The sequence below is a fragment of the Ambystoma mexicanum genome, chromosome 3p (genome assembly GCF_040938575.1).
Source record: "Ambystoma mexicanum isolate Mex_15411 chromosome 3p, UKY_AmexF1_1, whole genome shotgun sequence".
NCBI classification, from domain to species: Eukaryota; Metazoa; Chordata; class Amphibia; order Caudata; family Ambystomatidae; genus Ambystoma; species Ambystoma mexicanum.
Genome location: NC_090925.1, coordinates 594,545,361 through 594,572,864, shown reverse-complemented (window position 1 = coordinate 594,572,864; position 27,504 = coordinate 594,545,361).

The window sequence follows — 27,504 nt, the reverse complement described above, 5'->3', positions numbered from 1 at the left end:
AAGAATATCACAGTTGAACTCTTCAACAAGAAGCCCTATTTCTCTGGGCTTATGTTAGGTCAGTGGACCTTTTCCTTGAATAGATTGCTGTGTATGAGAAATTGACTAGGGCTGCAAATAATGTTTAGAATCTAGATGGAAGAGAAAACCGCATTGGAAGTGACAGCACAAGGTAAATTCACCACTTGTAAAAAGGGTTGCTTTTTGCAAACAAGAGAAATGTCTGTTTAAAAAGTGTAAAGTGGAATAAGGCCCTGTCCTTGCCTAGAAATGTAAGGGGGGTTTTGTTTGAAAACATATATGGGATGTTTTGTTTCAGCTGACTTGCTTCTAATTCAGAAAAAAACAAATAAGTAAATAAATAAATACATTTATTGTGCTGAAGCCACAGAACAGGTTTCCTGCCCTGGCTTCAAAGGACATTTGCTTTCTGGGAACAGGATTTGCCTTCCTCCAAAGGGGCCAGCCCCTTGGAAACTATGAATGGACCAAGAGGAAGCATCTCGCACGCTCGTCAGACTTTGTGGCTGGGCTTGAGCCTGGTAGAATAGATTTCTGGGACACTTAAGTGTGGAATTCCAAGTTGCCCCCTCAAATTAAACTAGAGAGCTTCAAAGACAGACTCCAAGGAAGCACAGGGCTAAACTGACATTTGGTTGTGGCCTAGAAAGAAATAACCATATTTGGAAGACAAAGGCCGGCCCATCTGGCTCAAAAGACTATTTTAATTAATAAACTTTAAGACTGTTATTTCTGCGACTGGACAACATAGTAATGCAAAGGTTTTACAGTTTAAATGCAATTTGTGTGGCATTAAATTAAGACATATTAGCTTTCACTAGCATGTTTAGGATGGAAATGGCATAACATTTTATTTTCTGAGGAAAGTGTATATGGTAAACAAACAAATTGTGGGGTGGGAGGCACAACAGAAATTCATAAGATTCACTACAAGCAATTAAGACCAAGCAATTTTGTAAAACGAAGGTGAGATTGAAGTAAGTTATACTTCAGGTGCAGCAGGGTAAATCTCGAGGCCACTCGAGATTCGAATTATGAAACACAAGGCACACACCGGACGTTGCCAGCTGGTAGCTCTATGCTGCACTCCTAGAGGGACCTAGTCCCAAGCACAGTTTCCAACCTCATGGGCTCTATCTACTCCCTACGGGAAGTCTCAAGCCTAAGTAGGTTGGTTTAGTAAATTAGTTTCAGGATAATTAATTTCACATTGCTTCACTGTTATAAAAGTAACAACACATGTCAATTTACATATAACACTGTCAATCTGCTCATCTACAGTCAAGAACCATCAGGCTGAGAGAAGGCAGGTTTTAAACAGGTAAAGTATTTATATAGAACAACCCAACTCAATGAGCACCGCACTGTTACACTACAGTGTGGAATTCAGATTCAACAAAAAATGTGTATTGATGCAATTCAAAAACAGTATCACTGTTGAGCTAGAAGAATGCTCAAATTAACTGTAGGGTACATAAAGACATACATATAATGCAACTCATAATGGTGAAAGAAAGAGTCGTAATACACAGATTGCTTCATTCAAGATGTCAGCCACCCACTAACGTGTAGCTGAATAACAACTTGTGTATGTTAACACTTCTGGGCAGTATCATTCATTCTGCTCAGAACTTCCTAAAGACACTCCTATATGGTCATAGGTGCCGACGCGTTTTGGATTATGATAAATCCATCTTCAGGGCAGGATGTGTTTTAGTTTCAAAGTGATCCGTTATAGTTCCTACAAAAGGATAAGAATACACTAATTAGATCTCTCTAGTCTTTAAAGCTTGACAAGATGCTGTCGTATAAATGGAAGTCCACTAACTTTAATTTCTGTGCAAGTAGAAAACACTGGCTAATACCTGTATAGTAAAGATAACATAACAATAACTGTAAGTATCCAATCTTATAAGGAGGACTCTGAGTGGAGTCTCCCATTTGAGCGATACATGCACTATATAATCTACTCACCCGGTCAGAAGACCAAGCCCTCTCCCCGGGTAATGGTGTGGTGTTGGGCAGTGACTCCTACTGTGTGCGGCTAGGAGTAGAGAGAAGTAAAGAGTGTTCAGGTCTAAAAGTCATGCATGATTGCTTCTAGATACATTATTCAAACCTCTAGCCGTATACTAGTAAAAATACAGCCATACGCGGCTAGTATGGGTTTCGGTGAGTTTGAGCTTATCATCAAAATGGTCTGCTCACAGGCAATCCAAATCATCAATAACAAATAACTATTGACAAAAAACTTAAGGGCGCATACAGCATTGTGCTCATACACAACTACTCGCTCGTCATACTTCATAGAGAGGACTCGTTCAATTATGAGAATGCATCTAGTGTACGTGGAGCAACCGAGGTCCAGTGTATCTCTATATAAGCACCCACCTTAAAAACCACATTCGGCCGGGGAATCGAGCAGCCCGTTACCTGGACGCGCTGCTTGTTTCTGTCTAGCATTAATGGTTACTATAGGAGTGGCGCGCACGCGCGTCCGGACTCCGGTCGGCATCTTTTAGTGTGGGACACAGTCGTTCGATATAGATGTAACCATGTAAAAAGGAATTGATTATTCAGTGGTTGTACATCCTACAACCCTAGATGTGACTCCCTCAATCTTGTCCATCTATTGGCACAGGCTCAGGGAAACCGATAGACTGGCCAAAAGTGTTGAGTATCCTCGTGTAGGTATCCCTGGTTACCAGGGACGCAACGTGCACCCGCGTTGCGTCCAAGGTCTCCAGAGCTACGCTTCAGGGAGCGCTCGTCGTCATACTCATCCGGTATGTACAGCACAGTGTAATCATGCCCGATGGGGCGCTATACATACATTCCATGGTCACATTATAGCGGGGGGGCAATGACATGCAACTTGCCTATTGTGGATATAATGGGTCAATTATGGTGTGTGTCTGTATTCAGAGCCTCACAACAGAACCTCAGTACGTAGCCATGCACACTATTAAAGTCATGCAGGGAGGGTGAGTTTGTGTGAAACGAAAAGAGAATATGGAGCGGAAGGAGGGGCGCCAAAGCAGTGGAATACTGCGTGGTGCCCCTACCTCCCACAGATGTTTAAGGAACCATCAAGGAAAAGAGTGGGGTTTGGCGCATGGCAATGTGCCTGCTCCCCCATCTCCCCGACGGTGACGTTATTGATGGCGTTATACTGTGAATATAATAGTGTTCCTATTTGGAAGCTCGCATATATCTTGATACATTCAGTTCCTCCAGAATTTTGGGTTTAACCCATGATTGTCTCAAAAGGCTTATTCTTTCAAGTACTCTTGGTCTCCCAGCGTCAGAGCCGTTCACATTCTAGAGAATCACTGCCGAATGAGGTAACTGACTCATATTCAGTAAAGTTTGCTTGACACTGTCCAATATAGACATCAGAATGTGACTAGTACATATTCATCTCAATTAAAACAGAGACTCCTGCACAGATAAGCAACATATTACATAAAGCACACTACACAAAGTACTGCAGTAAACACTGTAAAAAGCACTACAGAAAGCACATCAGATCAAATTCCCAATTCATGCCTCTTGGGCTAAGACAATCCAATAGATCGATCCAAACAATCTCCCTCTGTAACAGTTTCTTATGGACATCCCTCCCCCTTGGGCCCACCTTCACTTGTTCCAAAATCATACATTTCAATTGGGCAATAGAATGTCTTGATTCCAAAAAGTGCATTGACACTGGTGATCTAAGATTTTTTGTCCGAATGTTAGACTTATGTTCAGTCCATCGCAATTTCGCCTTCCTCATGGTGATTCCTACATAGTAAAATCCACACGGGCCTTTGAGAGCATAAGCAACATTTTTTGAGTCACAGGTACAAGAATGTTTAAGTGTGATGGGCTTGCCTGTATGTGGGTGTGAAATTGTGCAGCTCACAGAGACAGGCGACACACTCTCCTGAATTTTCCAGCTCCTGCGTATCCAGACATTTCATATTCATCCTGCAAGATTCGAGATCCACTGCCAGGCCAGAGCATAGCTGACCCTATCCAGGCAGAACCACCCATCAGAAATAAACCCTATAACAAACTCCCACTAACTCAGGGAGAAAGGGGGAAAAGCTGTAGTACCCTTTTTGAGAGTATTCTCTGACCAGATCGGCTTTTTGCCCCACTACCTGCATGCCGCTGTGCCGTGACCAGACAGGCCCAGCTGTTTTCTTCTAGGAGAGCCCCCCCGTGGTGCCATAACCAGATCCTTTGAGTCCAGAAACCTGGTTGGCTGTCCCAAAGCCCAAACTCCCGCACTGATTGTGAGTATCTTCCCATCCCATGGCAACACATGGTATACCCCAATTTGATACCTTGTCTTGGTTCCATTCTCTAAGTAATCCCATCTATACCCTGATAACTTGTTTAAGATAGTCTGAATCCTCTGTGTATCCTTGATTATCTAGTGTTAGCGCAATTCTTTCACTCATCTCTGTCATTTGGAAGTCCTTAGTGATTCAATCAATTAATTATCCTTGAAAAGAGACACACTGCGTGAAGGGTTACGACTGCAGTATATCTTTTCTACTTCACAGGTGGCGTTTATCTTTACTAGCCACTAAATCTAGTTTAAGTGAAACCTTTCCTTTTTAAACCGATTTTCTGTTACCTGCTTTTATTTTTAAAACCGAATTTCCTTTCACATTGAAAATCTCATCCAGTTATTCAGCTAGAGTCACTCTTTCACTTTCATACTATCCCTGTGATGTGCATCTATCACCCAGCCTCAAAACCACATTCCGATTGTGCCTATTTCACCAGTTTTTCAAACCGTTTTGTCATTTAAATCTGTAAAAAGAAGAAAAATGCTATTTTCCAACGTGTGATATGGCTGCACTGTGTTCTTACTTCCAAGATGATTTTTGAGCGATATGCCCTTTGTTGATACCTTGCCTTGTTGTTGCTACTGTTCTCACATTCCTGATACTGTTAGAACTCATATTTACCGCATTTATTCAACCGCACATGTACATTAATTATTTACCAATTCCGAGTGTCATTTATGCTATTGCAAAGGTTTGGAACCCGAACAGTAAAATTGCTCCCATTCATCTGTGCTTTGGATATGTTATAGTAGACGGTCAACTAAGTGTGTTTCATCATTGTACCTTGTAATTATCACCCCATTGGTGATTGCTGCCCAATATTAAATTTGTGTGATTTTCTTTGAAAATAAAATAAATAAATATTGTATTACCACCCACTGGCCTGGTTCATGGTCCATTGTGACCCAGGGTATTTGTAAAAGGGAGTGAGAGATGGGTTGGGTGCCAGCTCAATCCGAATTCTACGAAATAAAGAAAAACGTAATTTAATTGTGCGCTAGTCCTAGGCTAAGGGCAGGAGTTCTGGTCTGGTGTGTGACGCCCAATTGGAATCCTTAACAAGTCGCATGTACTAGCACTTAGCCTGAGGCACCTTTAAGGGAGGCATGATATCACAAGTAGACACTGACACAAGAGTTGCACATTTCAAAACCTTTATTGTTAAATTCAAGGGGGGGTTGGAAAAAACTCCTGTCTGGCCCTATAACCAAGATGGGAGTAATCTCGACCATCAAATAATAAAGAAACAGTCCTAGTCAGTCTTAGTACAACAATAAAGGTCTATACTAACAAAAACCTAATGCATGCTCTCACTCTAGTACATACTAATGTGACATAGGGATATATATCTAAAAATGGAAAAATCGGTGGTGAAGCGAAATATCAGAATGGCAATATAAATCTGTATTCATTCTTGTCCCCATGTTATATAGCAAAGGGTTAGATGGCACACTTAATGGATGAACACACTTTGGCTTGCAAACACAGTTAGGCGACTTGCTCTGCCCGCAAGAGCCTTCTTGGCTGTTCAAGTCTGAGTCACAAGTTCAAAGGTTCTCTTGGGTTCCCATCATCCAAGTCCAGGTCACTCTTCAAGCTTCTACACATTTTCAACAAAAAGTTTGTAAGCATAGTATTTGGTAGCAGTTCATCATAGGTCCTCCTCAATCGAGCTCAAACCTTTTCTCCTTGGTGGGGTTCCCTTCCTCAAGCTTTCTTCACATTCCACACATGTGCTTCCCTCTGTCGTGTTCGAGCAACCTTTTGTGTTTTGATTTCGCGTTCGAAGCATTTTGAAAATAGGAGGATTTTTGCACTCACCTTCACATGACCACTTTTATCCTCCTTTCTTTCTTCACATCCACTTTACATATTTTCCTTCAGTTCCAATGCCTCTTGGAAAATGTACTTGCTACTTATGACTTGCTTTCATATCAATTTCTCCTAAATCAAGTTTTCAAACCTTTCTTTCATGTGGTTTTGTGGTTACTTTCTTTCTTTCGCTTCCCGCTGCCTCTGCAGCTTTAAAACATTTCACAGAGACTTTCGATTGGACAATCTGACTTCACCGGACCACTCTGCTACTTTGTATTTTGTATTCACAGTTCTGAACAATGGATGCACTTTCTCATGCAGCTCATCGGTGCTCACACAACCTTCATCCCTCGGATACTATCGCAAGCATTTCAATTAAACACAGACCAGGCTTTCTTTGCTCCCTTCAACTCACCGGACATGTTAAGATGCTTTCCGTCTACAGTGCCTTTGATGTAGGAGCCAAGGTTGTTACCACAGCCGCTTCTGTGCCTTCCCAACTCTGCCGTTCACCTGGGAGTGTGGCTGGTAACCTTGTAGGACTTGGAAGACTCTTTATCCCTTCCAGCTGGGCTGTCGTGCGCAATCCTCACAGCCTTTCAGAAATAACAATTTCTCACTGGGGAGGTCTCTGGCTTCCTGCCCCTTTGGTTCAACCCTGTGGTTTATCGCTCTCCTTCACCTGTTTTGCCATCATCCCGGAGGAACTGCTCCTTCTCGTGCACTGCCTTGCTGAAAGTGCGTCTCAGTGTTCCAGCTTTTAACAATGTCGGGAGAGTTAATAGGTATTAAGTGTGCGTGATTAAAGTCATGTGCCTGAGCCTGCCTGATCTCGTTAGAGGGACATGTTCAGTGTATTGCCTGGGTGGTAATCCTTTCATTCTTAGACCTCCTCTTCCTCGGCTCAATGTTTGTGTAGGAAAGGGGGGGGGCATTTGGGAAGTTGGAATATCCTATAAAATAGGCTTGGATAGGGTTATTTGGAAAGGCGGGATACCGCGTCTCGCCATCGTGTGTCTCTCCCCCACTCCCAGAGGACCCCTCACCTAGGTGATCATACCGCATTTGTCCATCCCAGGGTCTGGATCCAAAGGTGATGGCTGTGTCCTGGCTACCTGAGTAAGGGATCCCTGGAGTCTGGGCAGTGAAATACCGTCTGGTTTTTCACACACCCCTCAGCACTTCCCTCCTGGGCTCCCCTCCCACACTTTCCCACTCCCCTGTCCCTCCTTCATCCCCATCACCTGCACTTCTCCTTAATGCACTTGCATGCCCAAAGAAGCACAACAACTGTATATTTACTGTTTTTGCCATTGTTATTATTTCCCCTGTTCCCTTACCATTAGCCTTGTGGCGCTTTGAAATACAACTCTGTTGTATAAAGCGCCTTACAAATGCTTAATAAAATAAAATAAATAAAAATTAGCACTTCCCTCCCTGGTACTCCACCGGCACTTGTCCACACCTCTGCCCCCCCATGCTCCTGTCCTCCTCCCCTATCTCCTGCATTTTTCCTCAATGTACTTGCACGTCCGAATGCCACAAGGCCTAGTAGGACCATGACTGTATTTTACTGTTTTGCCATTGTTATTATTTCCCCTGTTTCCTTCCCATTTAGGCTTGTGGCACTTTGAAACACAATTCTGTTATATAAGGGGCCTAACAAATGCTCAATAAAATAAAATTAAATACAAATTAAAAATAAATAAATTACCAGTCTCATACTGCTTTTATCAATGAACACTTAAGGGTTGTCGGTGATCTTTATTGAAAATCCCCCTAATATATACTTGAATGCGTTCTTTCAATTTGCTAATTGTACTGTGGATATGTAGTTTATCAGAAATATCACATTTTATTCCATGCACAACACATTTCGTATAACAGGTGAGTAATTATGTAATCTTTATCTCATGTCAATTTGGTAATTTAATGACTTTGGTATTGTCTAAAGTATGTGAACAGATCACACATTTGCCACATTTGAAAGCACCCTCCGGTTTACTAAGCCATGTCCTTTCTTGGTCAAGAGGTCGCAAATAACACAAACTTAATTTGTTTTGTAATGCTTTGTCCTTTTTATATATGACCATGGGAAATTCATCAAAAATTAATTGAAGGTCCTTGTACTACATACCAGTGTTTATGCATGATTTCTTTTACAAATCTACATTATTTTTAGAGAATTTTGTAATAAATCCTATTCACTGGTTTATTCAAAATGATTGACATTGCTCTTTTTTTTTTTAACTTTTTGCTCTATTTTTGTATTATCACATTTGATTAGCCTCTATCCAGAAATCACCTTGCAATAAACTGCAAAAGTTGTATAAATTTGTATTTATTTATTTGTATTTATTTAGATTTTAATAGTGCTTTACATTAAAGTTCATGAAAAGGTGTCTTTGTATTATCACTGGTCTAACACTTGTTTTGATTTTTAGTGCATTACCATGCTCATTTTTATTAATTCATCAAATGGTTAGGAAACACATGCCATATCATTGGAGTATATCTGGCATGATAACAAAGGTTGATATTTAAAATGGGTAAATAAGTAATACATTTGAAATTTGACAAATCTCTACAATAATAATGTTATTTAAGTAGATAGCACTTTTTTATTTATTTATTACCTGGTTTATTTATTTAATTATTGTGCATTTTTAGGTGCTTACACAGTAAGTCAATTCTGTTTCAATGCGCCCACAGGGCAACAGGGAGGAAACATGGGATTGAAACAATAAATACAGTGGAGGATAAAGACAAACCTACTATGCCTTGTGAGTATTTAGAATGTGCAAGTGTAGGGAGAAGAGAGGAGTGTGCATGCTTGTGGGTGAGCAGCAGATGTAAGTGCCTTGTATGTAATAAGTACTATGAGGCGTGGAGCTGCATTAAGTAGGTAAGTGCAAGCCTACCGGATGAAGGCAGGTGTGTGCCGATGCAAGTGCTGTGAGTAGGCAGATGCTGCGGTGATTGGGTGTGGAAGGCCAGGACCCCGAAGGACACATAAGGGCTCTGATCACCAATCACAGCGACTGTGAGATTAGCAGAGAAGGGAAGAAGGGAATGAGGAGGTGAAGAGGAAAGTCTTGAAGCGCTTTCGGAATTTGAGAAGGTCCCGCTCAAGACGAAGAGGAAGGGGGAGGCTGTTCCACAAGAGGGCCCTCCAGCCCACAGTTTAGCAAAATGCTTTACACACAGAGAGTTGGTGCCAGAGTAACAGATAAATCTAGAGGGAGAGTATTTACTAAGGGAAAGTTGCATATAGTGAGGTCCCAGGCCCAAGACAGCCTTGTGGATGATGCAGAGGGATTTGAATTTAATCAGTGCAGCAACCGGGATGCAAAGGTGGGTTTGTAAGGCAGCAGAGATGTGGTCCCTGGGCTTGAGGCCAAAGATAAGTCTTGCTGCCCTATTTCAGATTAGCTTGAGGAGTTGTAGAGTGGAGGAGGACAGATTCAGGAGAAGACTATTGCAATAGTCAAGCCTAGAGAGAACCAGGGCTCGGGTAACATTGAGCTTCTGGGGGAAAGTGAGAAAAGGGAGAATTCCTTTGAGAAGGAAGAGTTGAAAGTGGGATTTCTTGACAATGTCCTGAGTGTGAGGGAGAAAGGAGCGAGAGGAGTCAAAGATGACTCCAAGGTTTATGTCTTCAGATGAAGGAGCAGGGGGAGAGCCCATAGAGGATGGCCATGGTGATGGAAAGAAAGAGGGAGCAAGGGTCCCAATAGGAATGATCTCAGTTTTGCTGGCATTGAGTCAGAGGTCGTTGGAAGTGCACCAGGACTGGATGGCAGAGAGGCAGTCCGGGTTGATGGCAAATTCAAGTGGGTCAGCAAGAAGTTTGAAAACGAGTTGTGTGTCATCTGCGTAACGCTGGAAGTTGGGAGAGAAGGAGGAAATGAGGAGTGCCAGCTGAGCAAGATAAGCATTAAAGAGCCAGGGGAAAGGTTTGAGACATGGGACACACACACAGGTGGAGAAGGAGATAAGTGAGGAGAAGGTGCCCAGAATTACCAGGGACGAATGGTCAGTTAGGAAGGAGGTCAGTGTCAGGAAACCACATGTAGCCACGCCACCATCTGCACTCACACAGGTTTCTCAACGGCAAGTCACGACTCCCCTGAGGTTGCCCAACACGACCCGTTCTGTCTCCTCTCATCCACGGTTTTGTTCTTGGAAAGCCACAACATAATTTGCCCACAACACTTTGTTTCATTCACGCTGGTTCAATGGGCATAGCTTACGATGCACGCTGCGCCGGAAGAACCGCGCATGTCGTCTTCATGTGATTCACTCCTCTTAAACTCCGCCCTAGCAGGGGCTCTGTGCTTCTGATTGTTTCCAGTAGTTACCTTGTATCCACGTATCTCTTGTACCATGCTCTCTAGTGCATCTACCTTGTGTCTGTTCTTTCAGACCTTGCCTTATCCCTTGTTCTGTCTTGACTCCCCAGATTTCGACCTTGCTTGCTTCACGGAAATTCCCTGCCTAGCATTTTGTGCCATGACTCCAGCAACTCGGATTGTTATTCGGAATTGCCTTTGTCTACCCTCCTTGTTCTTGGATTAACCTGCCCAGTGCCGAACTCCGTTTTCATCCGAACTACTTGTTTGAAGTCCCTCATTTTCACCACCCACAATCAACCACAAGGATGTAGTGCATGGACTAGAGACTGCCTCAACTGAATTACGTACCATGTTTAGGCATCCTCATACCGTCGTGAACAGGTGGACTGTGGGACTTTGTGGACTCTCATTTAGGCATCCTTGGACACATTGGACCGCATAGAAGATTCTTTCTTCAATGCCCTTCATCAAACATCTGTCGGTAAAACAAAACACCACTGGGTTATTTTTCTACCATTGATTAGTGCTTTCTTTCACTTACCTGGGTTTGTTGTTGCAGGGGGACACTCCGTTTCTAAGGAAACACTGTAGTGCTAGTGTCAAGTACTTTGTTATATTCCAGGTTAGATCCATTGTCTTTTCATCTGTTTTTTATGCTTCCAATACCTCTGCTTGTATTGATTCAGTGTTCTTGTCTTGCAGCCCAGGGTGTCCAGTCTGTGTCCTCCACATCTTTCGATTAATAGATCCCTCTGGTGGTACTTTTGGCACACCAGAGGTGTACATCAGTAGGAAGTATTCTTCTCCTACACAACGTGGTCAACTACCGCCACCCGGACACCAGTATACATCTTGGTACGGTAGTGGCTAACTCTGATAAAATCAGAAGCCCTAAAACATGGACGCAAATGACACCCAGGCAACTCTGGTTCAAATGGTGGCTGAATTGCGAGCAGAAATAGCAGCCGCCTATGACTCCATGCAGCGCTGTATCGATGAGATACAGGCTGGCGTCAGGTAAATGGGGGCAGAGGCCTCTGCTCGGGCACCTGATGTAGGTCCTAGCTCTGCATCACCCAGGCAGGATACTGTTCCTCTATACATGGCCGCTCAGTTCCCTTTGGCTGCGCCTGAACGTTTCAATAGAGACCCAAAGAATTTTCAGACCTCTATCAATCAATGTAGGCTGCATTTCCTGTGCAGGCCTATGTCTTCCCCCGACTCCACGACTAAGGCCACCTTTGTACTTTTGTATTTGGGTGGTACTACTGCAGTTTGGGCTAATCCTATCTTGGAGCAAGGCAGTCACATGCTGTACAACTGCGACGCTCTGATAACCGTGTTAGGTCGTGTCTTTGATACACGCTACAAGGCATAGGCCACTGATCTTGAATTGTTGGGTCTACAGCAGGGTGAGACCTCTTTATTGTCCTACCTGGCAAAGATGAATAAGCTGGTGGCCGAGACGGGGTCGACGGAGGAGAAAAAAGCAGCCCTCTTTCACAAGGACAGCTAGAAGGACATGTTGGTCACTGTGCCAGTTGTCCCGACGGCTTAACCAGGCCTACTAGACCTGGTTCTACAAATTTATGCTCGTAAGGCAGAAAGGAGAGGTGAAAGAAGGGGCATACCCCCTGTCCTACCTGTTGCACAGGCACAACCTACTGGGAATGGTGAATGGTGAGCTCATGCAGATTGGGGCATTGCGTGGCCCGTTGTGCTCTGATGAGAGAGAACACCAGAGAAAAAACTATTTGTGTTTTTATTGTGGTTCATCGGAGCATTTTTTGCACTCGTGTCCCAAAAAGCCTATCAAGAAGCAGGGAAATGCCAAAGCTCTGCAAAAGAAGGAGTCCAGTTGTCGAGTGGTCACTTCCCAGACTCAATGTCCTTGGGTCCTTTCACTGTTTCTGCTTCTTTTTCTGCTCCCTCTAGCATTTCATGGTCTGCAGAGGCCATCCTTGATTCTGGAGCCACCGGTAACTATGTTGATATCCAGTTTGCTCTAGAAAAAAGGATACTGACTATTTCAAAATCCTGCCCTGAGTTAGTCAGCGCTGTTGATGGTACCACTTTGCTTTCTGGTCTAGTCACGGAGTGAACGGTTGTCACGACCAATTGCCCAGGAACACGCATGCCCAGGTATCTCCGTGCTGTAGTGTGGGCTTTTAGGCATACATGGAGCGCCACCCTGACCAATCCCCATGACAGGCGAAGAGAAGCCACCTGGACTCTGTCTTGGCGCCTCTGGCACCAGGCTCATAAAACTGAATGTGATGGAATACTAAACTGAGGCAACTTCCTGGTAATCCAACATGGTGGTTCATTGGGCCACAACCCCTGTGTTCATGCAGGTCCGTCTCTTGGGTGTGGCTGGGTGTGGCTGGCTATTTAAGCCCCACCCTTGCCTTGGAGCATGCTTTGCGTTACTCTGCTTCTGCAGCGTGACGTTCACCGTGGATCTGCTGCTCGCAACCTGCAAATGGAAGCAGAGATATCAGGAACTGAACTCGTATTACTCACCCAAAGATTTATCCAAGACTCCAGCACTGCCGTCTCTCAACCCGACCAAGAAACTCCAGATGGTTCCTCAGCGCTACATGGGGCAGCCCTCAGGCACCCTACAGGAAGAAAAGACAAGGTCAGAACATTCGAACTATACTTACCAAGACACCGGCACTGCCACCCGGACTACCGATGGCCTCTGCTTCAGCATTACATGGGCCGGCTCACCAGCACCTACAAAGAGAGAACAAATAAGGTTAAAACGGGAACCCAGCTTAACCGGAGCTTGAGCGCAACATCTGGCTGGGTGCACTGTTACCTCGGTTCAGCGACCCAATCTGCATGCACTACTCACCCGCGGCGAAACCCGGACAGGTGCACGCAAGCCCCAAATGACTCTGACACCTACAACAGGAGGGAGATACAAACAGCGAGGAAGGCAAGACTGTAAACTAAGAAAGGGCAAGCACGAACAAGACGAGCGACTGCCACAGCTGGACTTGGCTGGACTCACCTTATTACACCATACAAAGGACCAGTGAATCAATTGGATTCCTACAGAGAACATTGCACCCCTGTTGAGAGCAAGCAGGAAGGAGAGCCTACCAACCAAAACTATAAGGTGAGGAGCGCCATGGAAAGAGAACCCAACATTAAGAACCGTGGCACAGGGGAGGGGTTTGTGGGCCAATAGGACATTGGAAATCCTCACTCACAGCACTTTCCTTATCGTGGGAGCAGACCCCAAGACCGCTATCAAACAGACCAGACCTCGAGGGCAGGCGAACACAGCACCCCGGAGCCAATCAGACATCCCACACTTCACAGCACTCGATGCCCCCGCAGAGATAAGGTGAGCGCAAGAACGCAAAGTCATTCCCGAACCTCTGCCTGGGCATCATGGAAACTTTCGGACACCGACCAGTTAGCCCAACTCCTGTGGGAGTTGCGAGCCGAGGCGCATGCAGCTCGACAAGAGACTAATGCCCTGAGAAGGGAGCTCATCGTGAATCGGGATCGTATGGACGACCTAGCAAGGCAGCTGCTTCAGATGCAAGCCAGCCAAGCCCTGCTGCCTGGACCTGGATCTACCCCGTCCACCGCGGCCCCACAACCCACGCCAGTGCAGGTCATCCTCCCTGGGGCAGTCCCCTTGGCCCCACCGGAACGCTTCTCAGGCGATCCCAACAAATAACCGATATTCAACAACTAAGTAACCAGAAAGAAGTGTGGGATATATTTACCCACTCAGCTATACTCCCTTCCACAACCAAGCTGCACTTCAGCAGAAGCGGAAAAATGGCTGTGCTGGCTCCTGTGAGCACCACTGCCCCACGGGAAAACTGCATTTTGCAACTACAAAAAGATGGCTGCACCATCTTGCCAAGCACATATTGGGCAGGATGGAACAAGGGGACACACTGAGAAAGCCTGCTAGTGTGTTCTTACATGTACAAAAGAAGGGGAGTGAAAAAGCAGCGCTGCTTTGCTGCAAGCACAAAGTTCCCATTTGAAAAAGGTAAATATTGACATTTAAAAAATGATGTGCCTCTCATGCTCTTTTCCTCATCATACTACTTTTATTAAGGAGGCCTTGCAATGCTTCTCCACATTCCCATTGTGCTCCAAGCAGACAAGAACAGTATCCCTGAATGACAGGCTGTTGTTCAGCTCTGAAGAGATCAAAAGAAGCTTTATTTCAGCTACATGGGAAACACTTTACTTTTTGGGGCTACAAAATGTCAAAGATCAATGCGTCAAAGAGGCCCAGGCTCTCTGGGCCTATGTCAATTTCAGTGCATCTGTGTTTAAATAAATTGCTGCATATCAAAACTAACTCTGGCTTCAAAACAATGTGGGAATTCAGAGGGAAGAGAAAAAACAAATTTGCAAGGAAATTGTCTGCAGTCACCACATGTTTAAATGTACTTTTGCAAATAAAGAAAAATACTTGTTTAAAAGTGTAAGTTGGATAAGGCCCCGCCCTTATCTAGCAAAGTGAAGGGGTTTTGTGCTGTGAAACATATATGGGAGATCTTATTCAACAGGCTTTATTCTGACTTATAACAAAAATAAATACAATAAGTAATTAAACTGCATTGGCTACATGGGGGTAATCAGCCCCAAACAGGTTTCTGCTTGGGGGCTGCCAGCAACAGAAGGCCCCTCACAGTAGATGCTAGAACACACAAGTGCTAATTGCGACCTTGGCAGATTATTGTCTGGGCTGAGGCCTCTTACAATGAAACTTCTGAAACACCAACCTGTGAAGTGGAAGAGGCCATAAACCTCCAATCAAACTGGGAAACCCCCTCCCCACACTGGGCTGAATTGACAGTCGGTGGTAGCTGAAGAGAAAAAAATTGTTTGAATGAAGGACAAAGGGTGCCCATTTGTTTCAAAAGACTATTTTATTAAGAAACTTTTAAAGACGGTTAATTTTGCAGCATAAATTTGCAGGAATGCAAAAAGTTAACAGTTTTAATGTCATTTTGTGGGTTTTAATTTAAGACGTTGTTTCCTTCTCTGCCACCTTGGGAACAGAAATGGCAGAGAATTGGGTTTTTCATGGAAAGTGTACCTGATGCCAATGTGAAAATCAATACTGATATGCCTAATTATAATCCATGCACATGTATAAAGTTATAGAATTTTAGGCTGAATATTTCACACTAAAAATGACAAATAATTATTAGAAGGGCATATCAATGTCTCACAAACTCGAGTGTTGGACTGACATGTTCTGCATAAAATATGTAACCTGCTTATGTAATTTGTTAAGATGCCCCAACTGTACAAATGTGCCAATTATGGCAAAACTGGATTTTAGTTAAAGTAACTGTGGCAGGCTCTGGACATTGTAAAATTCACATCATAAATCTGACCTCATGCCCTGGAAACCCAACCAGCTGAGAGGAAGGTGGTAACTAACACCCCTGACCAATCCAGTTGTTTAGAGGTGTGCTTAGCTAAGCCTGCCCTACCATATAATTCTATGATGTCACCATGCTCTATAAAAAGGGTGACTGACAGAACTCTACACAGACTCTTTCCTGAATTTCCTGCGCCTGCATTCCTGATCTTCTACATTCATCTTGCCAGATTCCAGAACCAACTGCAAAGCCATATGTATACTGTACTTCTGTATTTCCCAAAGCATAGCTGATTCCAGATCCCACTGCAAGGCCAAAGCATTGCTGGCCATCTCAGCAAGGCCTCGATCCAGAAATCCCACTAAAAATCCCAATAACCAAAGGGAAAAGCTGTAGTATTCTTTTGGGAAGCATCCTGAGACCAGCCTGGCATTTTGTCCACTAACTGCATGCCCGCTGCAACCCTGCCATCCAGCTGTCCTGTTCTTTCATTCATCTCATCTTGTAACTCATTAGTAATATTTGGAGTAATTTAAATTAATTCTCACATAGATCAGAACCCGGCGTGAAAAGGTTGACGTTGCGAATCAATCTTTGAATGTACCATGGCTTTCTTTAACAATATAGTCTAGATAATGTAGTTTAAGTAAACTTTGCCTTTCATTTTTAAAACCGATTTTCTCTTTTGACTGCTCTATTTTCCTAAAAAAGAACCTCCTTCTACCTTCCAAATCTCTCTGAATTCACCAGTTGTAGCCCTCTTTTCACTTCTGTATTTCCCATGGGCTGTGCATCTCTCACCCTGCCAAAAAAAACACATTCCGATTCAGTGTTTTTCACGCATTTAAAAAAAAAAATTCAACTTTTCCATGTGTGAATTCGGCTGCACTGGGTTTTCAATTTCAATCTGCTTTGTGAACTGTATGCTTTTGTGATACCTTACCTTATGGTTGATAGTGATCTAACATCCCTAATGCTGTGATAGAACTTATGTATATCCTTATTTAAACACACATATAATTAGTTATTTGTCAATTATTTGAGGGAAGGTCGAATTTTGATTCTGTTTGTTGCCTCTTATCACTGACTACTTGCTGTTTCTTCTATCCACTCAGAATTCGATTATGTGTGGGTTGAGGGAACATTGCAGGGGGAAACCTTAACTTGGGTGCTATTTATCCTAATTTAATAAGTTCTCCTATTCAGTTGTGCTTTGAATATGTTATACTAGAAGGTTAACTAAGTGCATTGCTTCCATTTCCATTGTCATTATCACCACCTTGGTGATTGCTGCCCAATATAAAAAATGTGTGCGTTTTTAGTGAATTCTAAAATAAATAATATTGCATTTTCATGGTTCATTGTGACCCGAGGTATTTGTAAAAGGGGGTGAGAGACGGATCGGGTACCGGCTCAATTTGAATTCTTTGATATTAAAGAAAAAGCATTCCTATTGAGCACCACATCCCAGGCTAAAACCAAGTGTCCTGGTCCAGTGTGTAATGCCCGATTGGAATCCTTAACAAATTGGGGGCTTGAGTTGGGGATTGAGTTTGTTTATTCACCAGTGACAGCCTCACACAGCAGACTAACCTCCAAGGTAGGAATTCTTTGGGTGGCTGGAACACTGTGTAACGCTGTAGAAGCGCATCCCCAAAACAGAAATCCTAAGTACCAGGCCTGTGTATAAAATTAAAGCTAAAACAACCCTAAAAATAGACAAAAAGCAATATAATACAGATTACCCTTCCATAAATAAATGAATAAAGAAAGAACACTTTCCAAAATGGCCACTGTAGAGATTACTATAGCTAGGGAGCACCTTCTGCACAAATTATTTGTCAGGGGGAATGTCCAGAACAAGATGAAAAAGTATAGCTAGAATATATGGCGCAACAGGTCACCCCATAGACATGGATACATGGCAGGACGGTGGCCAATTACAGCAAGCTTTGAGCGAGTTATACATGACTCGGAAAATTAAAGAGGAGCAGATTAAAATTGTCAAACTTGCGGCCTATATGTATCTTCATATGGGAGTGATGCGGGAAAAGCATGAGGAAAATACAACTCTTGCGCAAAATCAATCCGAACTTTTAGCTCGAATCCAGACTGAACTGAAATTAGCTGAACAAAAATTGCAAAAGAGCCAAGATTCTGAGGCAGAATTTGGAAATTATATTCAAAAGCTAAAAGAAGACTTGGTTTTCCAACAGCAGAATAATGTAGACCAAGAGACCCAATTATATGTATCGAAAGGGGAGTGTAGGGAAAAGGTTGACTCTCTATAAGAGAGTCAACAGAAGTTAAATTGACAAATAAACCATAATAGAGTCTTTGCAGAGGAGATAGTTACTCTACAAGATCAGATAAACAAATTGGAAGAGGAAAATAATAAATTAGTTATGAGAGACCTCCACTCCCAAGCAGAATTTGATGAAGAGCGCCAGAAATTAGGTGCCATAACACAACAAAGGGATGACCTGACTGAACAAAGGGGTGCTCTGTGTCAGGAGAAAGAGGCCCTCCACCAGGAAATGTGTAATTTAAAAACCAATCTGGAGAAAAGGGAGTCAGACCTTCAGGGACTGACTGGCCTAAAAGAGGAATATGATAAATTAATGGGACATAGGAAACAAATGGAACTCGAATTAGAGCAGGCCATGCAGGCTCTAAATGTGCAGAAAAGGGAGGCTCGCCTCCTACAACAAAAATTGGCTCAGGGTGGCCAAACTAGACAGGCAGCACAAAGAGATAATGAGGCCCTCTGTGAGGAGAATGATGGGCTCCACAAACAAGTGGCAGCTCAAGAGCAGGTCATATAAGCCAGTAAAACCCTGATAGCCGAGCAAAAGGCTCAGATCTTTGCCTATTATCAAGAGATAGGGGCTGAGAAGGAAAAACTAGCAAGGTTGGAGAAAGAGTATTCTAGAACTGGAGGGACCCCGAACAGGAAGACAGGGCAACCCCTGATCATAGTATGATGACCTCGGTGCTAAGGGACTTAAACCCATTTAATACATTGAACACTGCTGACTTCCTGTCTACTGGTTCACATGGACCAGAAACCATGAGTCCGGCGGTATTAAATAGGTTTAGTATGATGGATCTGACAGGTCAATGTCCCCCAGAAATTGATGCACGGGTGTCCCAGTATAGATACCAAAACATTAAAGATGATGTCTCTGACAAGTAAGTCTCCTATGAGGGGAAAGTCAGGGAATTAGATCTACAGAAATATTACCTTCCAAGGGACCAGTTGGTTCAATTTGTAGAAAAACTGAATGAAATGAGGCCTAAAAAGAGCATTTTGAAGACCTCCACCCAATCAGGGCAGTGGGGGGGGGGATCCTCCGCCAACCATGGAAGCAGGGAGGAGTCAGAAGACTACTCTCCTGTGTGCCACAGGGGAGTAGAAACTAGGCCCCACCATTCTGTGAGCCCCTCCCAAGCTCAAAGAATCAGGGAGCGCTTAGAAGATCAGGAGGGGTCCTCCAACAGTAGTGCCTCTGAGTCTGAGGGCGAGTGGACTCGGGTTACTAAGCCAAAGAAGGCAAATAAACTAAAGAGAGTTATGGCAAAAGACCCCATTAGGCAGATCAAGGTCATTAGGAGTTTCATAATCCAATACCACAAAAACGCTAAATATTCTATCTGGGAACATTTGGAACTATATGAGCAAATGATGGACACTTTTCACCTTAAAGACAACCAGAACTGCATAGAGTATACTAAGTGGACGTTCTCTCCCGAGTACTCCAGCTTCTTTGCTGGGCTGGAGGACCAGAACCATTCAAGATGGTCCACCTACAGGGCGGCCATCTTGAAACACTTTTCCACTCACAGAAACCCCAAGAGGCTCGCAAAGGGGTCTACAATTTGCAGTGTGGGAAGATCAGGCTCCACAAGAATTTGTGCAGGAGCTAAAACACACCTTTGCACAAACCACTAGGAGGGTGCGCACGGATAGCAGGAAGTTTATAACCACCTTTCATGCTCTCCCAAAGTATATTATGACCCAGCTGGTGAGGAATTTCCACGATAAAAGATCTCTGGACTGGGTAATAGAGCAGGCGACCAGCATTTATGAAGTCCAAAAACCTGCAGAAAATAAAAATCAGACCAAAAACCCCAAACCAGCCAACACACCTGCTGCTGCTCAGGTAGCAGAGGTGAAGGTTGCCCCGATTTTATTATTTTAAAAAAAAATAAATGTATTTTTGTTGACAGAGGCACACAGCAAACAAGCACAACAGAGCGAGCATTACATTTAACTTACACATGGAGTAAAACAGCAAATGCAAGAGTAACATTATTACCGGCGGGGGAGGAAACAATCGTGATGCACCACAACATATAGTCACTTCAATGTGGAACTAGGGAAGAGCCACTTTCGGATGTGCGCTCCTCTTGGCTGTTTAGGTAACTGTTAAATGCAGTCCATATGTTCTTGGGGCGGGAGTGAGTAGGGAGCATATCAAGGTATTCTTCTTTGCAATTTCAGGACCAGGTAACCAGTTTTAACCGCTTCTGAAATGTAGGTGGAGAGGGACTCTTCCAGCTTTGAAGAATGCATTTTTCTTGGCCACCATGCAACTCATATTTAGAAATGTGTCCATACACTTAGCATCATCGGCCTCCCACACCCCAAACAGCACACCCAGTGGGTCAGGGTTGATAACCGTGTCAATGATCTCCGATAGTGTCCCTAGGATTCTCTCCCAGAATTCCCCCAGTTTGTGACATGTCCAGAACATGTGCAGATGGTCCGCATTCTCTGCACTACAATGAGGGCAGGAGTGTGAGCAAGTGCAGGCAAATTTAGAGATCCTGAGAGGGGTGTAGTACAGCCTATTCAACTATTTATATTGCATGGCACGGTAGTGGAAATTGAGGGAGACTCTGTTTGTGTGCGCACACATTTTCCCCCATAGGTGGTCTGAGACCTTGAGGCCCAAATCATCTGCCCACTTACTGCGTGCCCTGGAGGGTCGAGACGGGGCGCTCGCCAGCAACATCTTGCATAGTGAAGAAACAACGCCACCGGCGCCCCCGGAATTAGCAATGTATGCAATCCCTAGAGAGTCAGGAGGCTTGTTAGGAAAATCAGGCCATGTGGCGCGGAAGGCGGCGCAGAGCCTATAGTATTGCAGATATTCAAGCGCCGACCCGGAGTGGCCCGGCCTCCATGTCTGCGGGTTGATGAACTGCCATCAGGATAAAAGTATGTTAGTGCCTGGAAGCCCAGGGTGCTCCAGTGCTGCGCCAGGGCCGTGTCGTGTGTTGGCTCCAGCCCGGGGAACCCCCATACGGGGAGCCACTTGTAATAGTGGTGCTGTTCTGCTGTTGCACTGAAGAATCGGCCCCAGGCATGCACGGTGATACCGACTGGATCAATGGGTGAGTCTGGTATGTACTGCCGGTGTAATTTGAGTGACATTACATTAACACTGGCAGCCACCAGGGTCTCCAGCTTGACGTGCGGGCGGGAAGGGGAGCCCGGATACCAATGGGAGGTGTATTGAGTCTGTGCTGCCAACCAATACAGCCTCAGGTCAGGGGCGGTGAATCCACCTCTTTCATATGGAAGCGTCATATCTGCCCATTTCTTGCGTACCGCGCCGGAATGCCATAGAAACTGCGAGCACAGTTTATGTAGTTTCATAAAGTACTTCCCCCAGGCCAGATGGGTATGTTGCTGAATGAGTACAATAACTTGGAAAATAATACCATCTTGAGGAGTGAGAGCTTCCCAGCGAATGATAATGGGAGAGAGCGCCACATGCCACTTTCGATTCGGCAAGCTGTGCTATGGCTAGGTAGTTGTCTGCTAGGAGGGTGTCTTTAGTGACGGGCACCTGGATCCCCAGGTACCTGATCCTGCCAGGCAAACAGCGGAGTGGGTATTCAGTGGCCGGTTGTTGGGTGGAGCTAGTCAGTGTAAAGACCTCAGATTTAGTGTAATTGATTGTAAATCCCGAATGAGTGCCTATGCAAGTGATATCTCGTAATATTGGATCAAGATGAATGGCGGGGTCCCTGATATACAATAATACATCATCTGCGTAGAGAGATATAATCTCGGGGGTGTCTTTCAGCCGTATTCCCCTGTGGGAATGGCGCGCTCTAATGTGGTCTGCCATCGGCTCTATCGCCAGTGCGAAGAGGATCGGGGAGAATGGGCAGCCCTGTCGGGTGCCTCTGATCAGAGCGGACGTCAGGGAGTTGAGACGTGCCCTGGCCACTGGAGAGGTATATAGTAATTTGATGTATCTGATCACATTGGGGCCGATGCCCGTCGTCTCCAGCACCAACCACAAGTATTTCCAAGATACCATGTCAAACGCTTTTTGAGCATCAAGTGTGACTGCGACCGCTCTAGAGCCCTGATCGATTTGTGCCATAACGTTGAGAAGCCGCCTGATGTTGTGGGAAGTGGATCACCCTGGTACGAAGCCCACTTGATCCTCATGGACCATATATGTCATAACCGGGAGGAAGAGGTTCGCTATTACTTTGGCGAAGATCTTGGTATCCAGCTCATAAGCGAAAGGGGCCTATATGAGCCACACTCGTCACTAGGTTTGCCAGGTTTAAGCAACACCGTTATTACGGCTTCGTGCAAGGTGGTGGGGAGGGTCGACATGTGGAGTGATTCATCCTATACCTCCAATAGCTTGGGGGCCAGTATAGCTAAGTGTTCCTGGTAAAATTCGGCTGTGAGCCCGTCGTGACCCGGTGCTTTACCTTTGGGGAGATTTCAAATAGCGCTGACTATTTTGTCCAATAGGATTGGGGCGTCTAATTGGTCCCTATTGCGGGGGAGATACATGTCGTGGGTATCTGATCAAGAAGATCCCTCATGTGCCATTCACTCTGTTCGGGGGGCTGGGAATAGAGGTTTGTGTAAAAATCAGTAAAGATGTCCAGTATCTGCTGGTCTGACCATTGTGTGACACCCTGTCCGTCCATGATGCCATCAATCTGGGCCTGACCCCACTCGCCCCTTGTTAAAGTTGCCAATGTTTTACCGGGTATATCGCCTTCCCCATACCTCATAGCGTGTGGGCGACTAAAGTATTGCACTTCACTGGTGGCGTGTGCATTAAACGATTGGAGTTCCTCGCTAATTAGGGCAAGAGTGGCAGGGTCGGCAGACGTCGAACACTCCCGTTCCAGTTCTAGCAGTCTGGACTCAGAGCGACCAAGGTCTGCCCTTATTGTCTTCAGCACTCCGGCCTCCTTAGATATGGACGTTCCTCTAATATAGGCTTTGAAGGCATCCCAACAGACACCAATGGTAGTGGCCTGAGGGGGATTGTGTTCAAAATAGGTCTCAATGTCCTCTAGGTTATCAGCCTTGAATACGATGTCCCGGAGTGCAGCAGATTTGAATCGCCATGTGTTAAATGTTGGGGCGGGTACTCCCAACTTCACTGACAGGGTGATTGGGGCATGGTCAGAAAGGGTACGGGACAGTATTTGCGCTCCCCCAATCCTCCCCATCACTTCACTTGACACTAGGAACAGATCAATTCTGGAGGAGCTATCGTGAACAGAGGAATAATGGGTATATTCACGTAGGTAGGATCCTCCAGGCGTCTTGAATGTTAAGTGTTATGGTGTGTACTTGTAGCTTACGCATCGCCCCAGACAGTGACCTGGGAGCAGTCCCAGTTCTGTCCAGTCTTCTGACTAGTATCAAGTTCATAGCCCCTCCCCAGATAATCTGAACTCCCACATAACCCAACATTAAAGCCACCACCGTGTCCACAAAGTCCAGGGTATCCACATTGGGACCGTATGTGTTGACAAGGAGATATTCTCTGTTTGCAATTGAGCAGTGTAATATGATGTATCTACCATCGGATCAATATAACTCTTGTGTAGTGTGAATTTAATGGATTTATGAATCATCGTCAATACACCTCTGGCTCGGGTAGAGTAGGAGGTAGAATATCTGTTAGGTCCCCAAGATGGCACCATACTCATTGCCAGCGGACCTTTAGAGTGCGTTTCTTGTAGGAGTAGTATCTTACAGCCGTGTCTGTGAGCATAAGCAATTATTTTACGGGCCTTGGTGTGATTGCTCAACGCCCGAATATTCCAGGACATTATGGTAGTGGGCATGTTAGTTGTTTAGGGTACATCCTGGCTCCATTTTTGTAGTCTGTGTTTGCAGTTAGTGCTGTCACTCTGGGGGTGCCCCAGTGTAACGCGATGTGCTGGTCTGCCCCTGCCATTTCTAATACAATTCCCCCAACTAACTCCTCCCCCCACCCTCACCACCCTCTCTTGGCTGGTAGTGATCCCCACACCCCCTCCCATGATCAACGATTATCCCTATCAAACCGTTGGTAGGGGGCCAATTCAAACAGGGACCAGCCGTACCGTGGGCCCAACGGGGGCCAAACCTATCAATTCCACTTCTGTGGCAACAATCGAGGAACCCTCTGATTTAACCGTTGCAACTGCAATGGGGTCCGCTGTTGCCGTGCAGTCGACTAAGTAGGAGTACATAGGCACCAGAGGTGGTACATGAATCAGCAGGGTGCATCGCCTTGTACCCTCCTCCACATGCAAACAGAGATGGGGTACAGCCTCAAAATATGTCTTAACGCGATATGATAACATCAATTGCTGCACATATCTAGTGGCATGACCCCGAAGGAAAACATCAGCATATGTCACATGGACCCAGAATGGGGCATTCTCAGGGGCGTGGGGGAATGTAGTTCCGATTGTAGGATGTGTTACACTTGACCAAAGTGTACATGTATGTTACGGAGCCTCAATATGACAAAGTTACCACTGGACCGACAATAAGCAGAACTTAATAATCAAAACGTTGGTTGTACTAAGGGCGTCAGACCATAACTCAGTCACTATCAATATGGTCCTCAGCAGGTTTGTGGAGTGGTATCTGCGCCTCTATGAATTTCACTGCCTCGTCAGGGATGGTGAAGAAGTAAAGTTTTTCCCTGAAGGTGAGCTTTAGCCGCGCCGGGAACAGCATCGCATAGGGAATGTTCCACTCCCTAAGTGGTTTTTTCACTTCAAGAAATTGACGCCTCTCCTGTTGCACACTCACCGAGAAGTAAGAGAAGATCCTTATTATTTGCGAGTCAAGGCAGAGCTCACCCTTCTCACGGGCCAGCCGAAGGATGAGACCCCTGTCCCTGTAATTGAGGATCCTTGCAATGACAGGCCTAGGGAAGTTTCCGGGCTTAGGTCGTGAAGCGAGCGCGTGATGGGCGCGCTCAACCGCGAAAAAAGGAGACAGGTTAGGATTGTCCAGCAGGTCTCTGAGCAGATTTCAACTGCAAGTTCCATGCGGCCCTTGAGTGCACTCTCCGGAACCCCAATGATCATTATATTATTCCGGCGCGACCTGGATTCCAAATCTTCGCATTTGGCTTTTACTGACTTCATGTCACAAGTAAGGGAGGCAACATTGTCTTGAAGGGCCTGTAGGCTGTCCTCATTAGTGCCAACCCTGGTTTCCACCTCAGTGATCCTACTCCCGGCCTGGTCAATCTGAGACTTAAGCGATGCAACATTGGCGTTTATGTCATCTAATTTTTCGTGGAACGAGGAAAAGGTTTTGGCCATCGATTCCATCATTGTGGCGAGGTCTGGAGTCGGCGTGCCGGTACGGGAATCAGGGTCATCCTGAGTAGAGGATGTATGGCCTTGCGCCAGTCTCTGTGCTGCCTTGGTGAACTTGTCCATGGCTCCTACTTTGTTGGTGCTCCGAGATTTGTTTGGCATTATTGTACCATTAAGTATGTGGGAATCCTCAGACGGGATGTAGCTGCTTGGTCCTAGGCAGCCGCGTGCTGTGACAACAGGATGGGGTGTCACCCCACTGGGTCCGGTCGGTGGTACCAGTGCAGAGGTAGCACTATAAGAGAGCTGCAGGACGACTCTCAGTCACCAGATGCCTAATGGGAACGTGCAGCAGGCTGTGCTTTCGCGGGTAGTAAAGATAAGGATGGTGAATTGATCTTTCTGGCAAGTAGGTCACTACCTTCAATGCGCGTGCTTTAGCAATCTCAGGAGATGAGTTCCAGGGCAGTCCTATATGCTGGCACAGGGAGCAGGGAGAGACCGACTGCAATGTCTGGACTCTGCGTATTAGTTCCCATGGTATGTTGGAAGAATAGCTTATGTAGGGTTTATGGGCTTCCAGGTCGTGAGCACAACCCGCTATAGAACGTGTCCCAGCAAAGGTATGAATAACAGGGAGGGGGCAGTGAGAGGGCCACCCGCGGCCGGTCCGGGTGCAGCAATTGAATGTAGTGGCCTCCTCCTGAGCGGAGAGCACCCCCAGGTGAGTAGCAGGCCACCAGTAGATCAACACCAGTCCATGCGTGGCCGGCACCACCGAACACACGGGACTGCAAGGGGTGCCCCCCGCCTCACCTGCAGCGCCTGAGAGTTGGTCCACCTCTGGGGCTCGGGGTGACTTCTGGGGCCCCCCGGCGTGGCGAGGGGGGGGCGCAGGTTCAGCACTGGGCTGTAGCTCCAAGGTCCGCAGTAAGGCCTCCGGGGGCAGGGTCAGCACGGTGGGAGTCCCACTCCAGGAGCAATCCAGCAGGGAGGTAGGTCGGGGGACACAGCAGGCCCTGCGCACCGCTCACAGCCGTGGCAGTGCAGCCAGTGCCGTGGGCGGGGGTGCCGCTGCAACAGATGACAGGAGCAGTTCAGGCGGCCACACCAGCGAGGGGCTGCCCCATCTCACAGCCTCCCTGCAGCAGTCCCAGCCAAGACGGGGCCCTGGCACGCCGCGCCCTGGTCCAGGGAGATCACAGAGACCAGCAGCGGCCAGGCACACAGCAGTTAGCAGAGGGCGGAGCAGCACCCACGGCCCCGATGAGCGGCAATGCGCCGCGGTGAAAGTTCACAGCTCCACAGCCGCCCCATGCAGAGGCCACGCACAGTGCAGGGTAAGATCGCCACCTACGGAGATGTTCACACGGCCGGGTGGCGAGTAGCCGTATCAGGGCGCCCAAAGTCCGATTTTGCCCAGGACGGGGATTGACTGTATCCCAGGATGTCAGGAATATGCCAGGATGTTTATTGTCAAGGAGACATTGAGCAATCTGCCGATGTATACGGATATGTGCCGATAGTGCACGGAGCTAAGAAGCTAGGCAGCCGTTTCCTAGGCTGATCAACAGCGTCCCCCAAGGTTGCCCCCATTTTAGACCTAGAAATGCGGGAGCCTAAAAATGCATCAATCCAAAACCAGCAAAACCAGAGGCCAAGAAGGCCTTCAGGATAGTCACAAACAGGTTGCAGTGTGGGAGTTAATCACACTAACGGGACCCCTAATTCTCCTGAGTATATAAGTGCCAGGTACAAGGGAAACCGTCCTATCTTGGGGTATGTATGGACTCCTCCAGCCCAAGGGGTGGGGGGTCAGCAAGGTATGTACTCCTCCAGGAAGCTTCCCTCCTAACTTCCCTCAAGAGGTCAGTAATTCCCTAAATCCCGGGTTATGTTTCTTTACCAAGTACCCTCAAATCTCCAACCTGCAGGGAAACCCTCCTTTCTTTCCCCTGGTTCAGGAGCTCAGACAACCTA